At 35.9% G+C, this 5,940-nt stretch overlaps 1 long non-coding RNA gene across 1 annotated transcript; it reads right to left on the bottom strand.

Annotated features, from left to right (window-relative positions):
* Positions 1-2,347: 2,347 nt before the first annotated feature.
* LOC131228678 (uncharacterized) lies at positions 2,348-5,704 on the bottom strand. Its single transcript, XR_009163059.1, has 3 exons — positions 5,584-5,704; positions 4,841-4,895; positions 2,348-2,442 (listed from the first exon to the last, which is right to left on the bottom strand). It is a non-coding gene; the product is annotated as an uncharacterized LOC131228678 (long non-coding RNA).
* Between the last annotated feature and the right edge of the window lie 236 nt (positions 5,705-5,940).

The raw sequence follows: 5,940 nt of genomic DNA on the forward strand, positions 1-5,940 counted from the left end.
CCTAAACCCGATCCCGAACCCGAACCCGATTTCCTAAACCTAAACCATAACCTATTCTCAATTCCCTAAACCTAAACCTTAACCTAAACCTAAACCTAAACCTATAACCTATAACCTAAACCGAAACCTAAAACCTAAATGTATTCTCAAATCCCTAAACCTAAACCTACACCTAATCCTAATCTCAACTCCCTAACCTAAACCTAAACCTAAACTTGAAAACCAAAACATAAACCCGATCCCGAACCCGAACCCGATTTCCTAAACCGAAACCTTAACCTATTCTCAATTCCCTAAACCTATAGCTTATAACCTAAACCTAAGCATAAACCTAAACCTAAACCTAAACCTATAACCTATAACCTAAACCTAAACCTAAAACCTAATGCATTCTCAAATCCCTAAACCTAAACCTACACCTAATCCTAATCTCAACTCTCTAACCTAAACCTAAACCTAAACTTGAAAACCCAAACCTAAACCCGATCCCGAACCCGAACCCGATTTCCTAAACCTAAACCTTAACCTATTCTCAATTCCCTAAACCTATAGCTTATAACTTAAACCTAAACCTAAACCTTAACCGTAACCTAAACCTAAACCCAAACCTAAACCTAAAACCTAAATGTATTTTCAAATACCTAAACCTAATCCTAATCTCAACTCCCTAACCTAAACCTAAACTTGAAAACCCAAAAGTAAACCCGATCTCGAACCCGAACCCAATTTTCTAAACCTAAACCTTCACCTATTCTCAGTTCCCTAAACCTATAGCTTATAACCTAAACCTAAACCTAAACCTAAACCTTAACCTAAACCTATAACCGATAACCTAAACCTAACCCTAAAACTTAAATGTATTCTCAAATCCTCAAACCTAAACCTACACCTAATCCTAATCTCAACTCCCTAACCTAAACCTAAACCTAAACTTGAAAACCCAAACCTAAACCCATTCCCGAACCCGAACCTGATTTCCTACACCTAAACCTTAACCTATTCTTAATACCCTAAACCTGTAGCTGATAACCTAAACCGAAACCTAAACTTATACCTTAATCTAAACCTAAACCAAAACATAAAACCTATAACCTAAACCTAAACCTAAAACCTAATGCATTCTCACATCCCTAAGCCTAAACCTACACCTAATCCTAATCTCAACTCCCTAACCTAATCCTAAACCTAAACTTGAAAACCCAAACCTAAACCTGATCCCAAACCCGAACCCGATTTCCTAAACCTAAACCTTAACCAATTTTCAATTCCCTAAACCTATAGTTTATAACCTAAACCGAAACCTAAACCTAAACCTAAACCTAAAACCTAAATGTATTCTCAAATCCTTAAACCTAAACCTACACCTAATCCTAATCTCAACTCCCTAACCAAAACCTAAACCTAAACTTGAAAACCCAAACCTAAACCCGATCCCGAATCCGAACCCGATTTCCTAAACCTAAACCATAACCTATTCTCAATTCCCTAAGCCTAAACCTTAACCTAAACCAAAACCAAAACCTATAACCTATAACCAAAACTGAAACTAAAACCTAAATGTATTCTCAAATCCCTAAACCTAAACCTACACCTAATCCTAATCTCAACTCCCTAACCTAAACCTAAAACTAAACTTGAAAACCAAAATATAAACCCGATCCTGAACCTGAACCCGATTTCCTAAACCGAAACCTTAACCTATTCTCAATTCCCTAAACCTATAGCTTATAACCTAAACCTAAACCTAAACCTATAACCTATAACCTAAACCTAAACCTAAACCTATAACCTATAACCAAAACCTAAACCTAAAACCTAATGCATTCTCAAATCCCAAAACCTAAACCTACACCTAATAATAATCTCAACTCCCTAACCTAAACCTAAACTTAAAGTTGAAAACCCAAACCTAAACCCATTCCCGAACCCGAACCCGATTTCCTAAACCTAAACCATAACCTATTCTCAATTCCCTAAACCTAAACCTTAACCTAAACCTAAACCAAAACCTATAACCTATAACCTAAACAGAAACTTAAAACCTAAATGTATTCTCAAATCCCTAAACCTAAACCTACACCTAATCCTAATCTCAACACCCTAACCTAAATCTAAACCTAAACTTGAAAGTCAAAACATAAACCCGATCCCGAACCCGAACCTTAACCTATTCTCAATTCCCTAAACCTATACCTTATAACCTTAACCTAAACCTATAGCTTATAACCTAAACCTTAACCTAAACCTATAACCTATAACCTAAACCTAAACCTAAAACCTAATGCATTCTCAAATCCCTAAACCTAAACCTACACCTAATCCTAATCTCAACTATCTAACCTAAACCTAAACCTAAACATGAAAACCTAAACCTAAACCCGATCCTGAACCCGAACCCGATTTCCTAAACCTAAACATTAACCTATTCTCAAATCCCTAAACCTATAGCTTATAACCTAAACCTAAACCTAAACCTAAAACCTAAATGTATTCTCAAATCCCTAAACCTAATCCTAATCTCAACTCCCTAACCTAAACCTAAACTTGAAAATCCAAACAAAACCCGATCTCGAACCCAAACCCAATTTTCTAAACCTAAACCTTAACCTATTCTCAATTCCCTAAACCTATAGCTTATAACCTAAACCTAAACCTAAACCTAAACCCATAACCTATAACTTAAACATAAACCTAAAACCTACTGCATTCTCAAATCCTTAAACCTAAACCTACACCTAATCCTAATCTCAACGCCCTAACCTAAACCTAAACCTAAACTTAAAAACTCAAACCTAAACTCTATCCCGAACCCGAACCCGATTTCCTAAACCTAAACCTTAATGTATTCTCAAATCCCTAAACCTAAACCTAAACCTAAACTTGAAAACCCAAACCTAAACCCGATCCCGAACCCGAACCCGATTTCCTAAACCTAAACCTATAGCTTATAACCTAAACCTAAACCTAAACCTATAACCTATAACCTAAACATAAACCTAAAACCTAATGCATTCTCAAATCCCTAAACCTAATCATAATCTCAACTCCCTAACCTTAACCTAAACCTAAACTTGAAAACTCAAACCTAAACCCTGTCCCGAAACCGAACCAGATTTCCTAAACCTAAACTTAATGTATTCTCAAATCCCTAAACTTAAACCTACACCTAATCCTAATCTCAACTCGCTAACCTAAACTTAAACCTAAACTTGAAAACCCAAACCTAAACCCGATCCCGAACCCAAACCTGATTTCCTAAACCTAAACCTTAACATATTCTTAATTCCCTAAACCTGTAGCTTATAACCTAAACCTAAACTTAAACCTAAACCTTAATCTAAACCTATAACCTATAACCTAAACCTAAACCTAAAACCTAAATGTATTTTCCAATCCTTAAACCTAAACTTACACCTAATTCTAATATCAACACCCTAACCTATACCTAAACCTAAACTTGAAAACCCAAACCTAAACCCATACCCGAACCCGAACCGGACTTCCTAAACCTAAACCAAAACCTATTCTTAAGACCCTAAACCTGTAGCTTATAACCTAATCCAAAACCTAAACTTATACCATAACCTAAACCTAAACCTAAACCTAAAACCTATAACCTAAACCTATACCTAAAACCTCATGCATTCTCAAATCCCTTAGCCTAAACCTACACCTAATCCTAATCTCAACTCCCTAACCTAAACCTAAACCTAAACTTGAAAACCCAAACTTAAACCCGATCCTGAACCCGATTTCCTAAACCTAAACCTTAACCTATTTTCCATTCCCTAAACCTATAGTTTATAACCTAAACCTGAACCTAAACCTATACCTTAACCTAAACCTAAACCTAAACCTAAACCTAAAACCTAAATGTATTCTCAAATCATTAAACCTAAACCTACACCTAATCCTAATCTCAACTCCCTAACCTAAACCTAAACCTAAACTTGAAAACCCAAACCTAAACCCGATCCCGAACCCGAACCCGATTTCCTAAACCTAAACCATAACCTATTCTCAATTCCCTAAACCTAAACCTTAACCTAAACCTATAACCTATAACCTAAGTTGAAACCTAAAACCTAAATGTATTCTCAAATCCCTAAACCTAAACCTACACCTAATCCTAATCTCAACTCCCTAACCTAAACCTAAACCTAAACTTGAAAACCAAAACATAAACCCGATCCCGAACCCGAACCCGATTTCCTAAACCGAAACCTTAACCTATTCTCAATTCCCTAAACCTATAGCTTATAACCTAAACCTAAGCATAAACCTAAACCTTAACCTAAACCAAAACCTAAACCTAAACCTATAACCTATAACCTAAACCTAAACCTAAAACCTAATGTATTCTCAAATCCCTAAACCTAAACCTACACCTAATCCTAATCTCAACTCCCTAACCTAAACCTAAACCTAAACTTGAAAACCCAAACCTAAACCCGATCCCGAACACGAACTCTATTTCCTAAACCTAAACCATAACCTATTCTCAATTCCCTAAACCTAAACCTTAACCTAAACCTAAACCTAAACCTATAACCTATAACCTAAACTGAAACCTAAAACCTAAATGTATTATCAAATCCCTAAACCTAAACCTACACCTAATCCTAATCTCAACTCCCTAACCTAAACCTAAACCTAAACTTGAAAACCAAAAACATAAACCTGATCCCGAACCCGAACTCGATTTCCTAAACTGAAACCTTAACCTATTCTTAATTCCCTAAACCTATAGCTTATAACCTAAGCCTTAACCTACACCTAAACCTATAACCTATAACCTAAACTTATACCTAAAACCTAATGCATTCTCAAATCCCTAAACTTAAACCTACACCTAATCCTAATCTCAACTCTCTAACCTAAACCTAAACCTAAACCTAAAAACCCATACCTAAACCCGATCCCGAACCCAATTTTCTAAACCTTAACCTTAACCTATTCTCTATTCCCTAAACCTATAGCTTATAACCTAAACCTATAACCTAAACCTAAACCTATAACCTATAACCTAAATCAAAGCCTAAACCTAATCCTAATCTCAACTCCCTAACCTAAACCTAAACTTGAAAACTCAAATGTAAACCAGATCTCGAATCCAAATCCGATTTCCTAAACCTAAACCTTAACCTATTCTCAATTCCCAAAACTTATAGTTTATAACCTAAACCTAAACCCAAACCTAAAACCTATAACCTAAACATAAACCTAAAACCTAATGCAATCTCAAATCCCTAAACCTAAACCTACACCTAATCCTAATCTCAACTCCCTAACCTAAACCTAAACCTAAACTTGAAAACTCAAACCTAAACTCTATCCCGAACCCGAACCCGATTTCCTAAACCTAAACCTTAATGTATTCTCAAATCCCTAAACCTAAACCTACACCTAATCCTAATCTCAACTCCCTAACCTAAACCTAAACCTAAACTTGAAAACTCAAACCTAAACCCTATCCCGAACCCGAACCCGATTTCCTAAACCTAAACCTCAATGTATTCTCAAAATCCCTCAACCTAAACCCACACCTAATCCTAATCTCAACTCTCTAACCTAAAACTAAACCGAAACTTGAAAATCAAAACCTAAACCAGATCCCGAACCCGAACCCGATTTCCTAAACCTAAACCTTAACCTATTCTCAATTCCCTAAACCTATAGCTTATAACCTAAACCTAAACCTTAACCTAAACCTAAACCTAAACCTAAACCTAAAACCTAAATGTATTCTCAAATCCCTAAATCTAATCCTAATCTCAACTCCCCAACCTAATCCTAAACCTAAAACCCAAATGTAAACCCGATCTCAAACCCGAACCCGATTTCCTAAACCTAAACCTTAACTTATTCTCAATTCCCTAAACCTAAAACTTATAACCTAAACCTATATAACATATAACCTAAAGCTAAACCTAAAACCTA

This window comes from Magnolia sinica, chromosome 2, assembly GCF_029962835.1.
Source record: "Magnolia sinica isolate HGM2019 chromosome 2, MsV1, whole genome shotgun sequence".
NCBI lineage: Eukaryota > Viridiplantae > Streptophyta > Magnoliopsida > Magnoliales > Magnoliaceae > Magnolia > Magnolia sinica.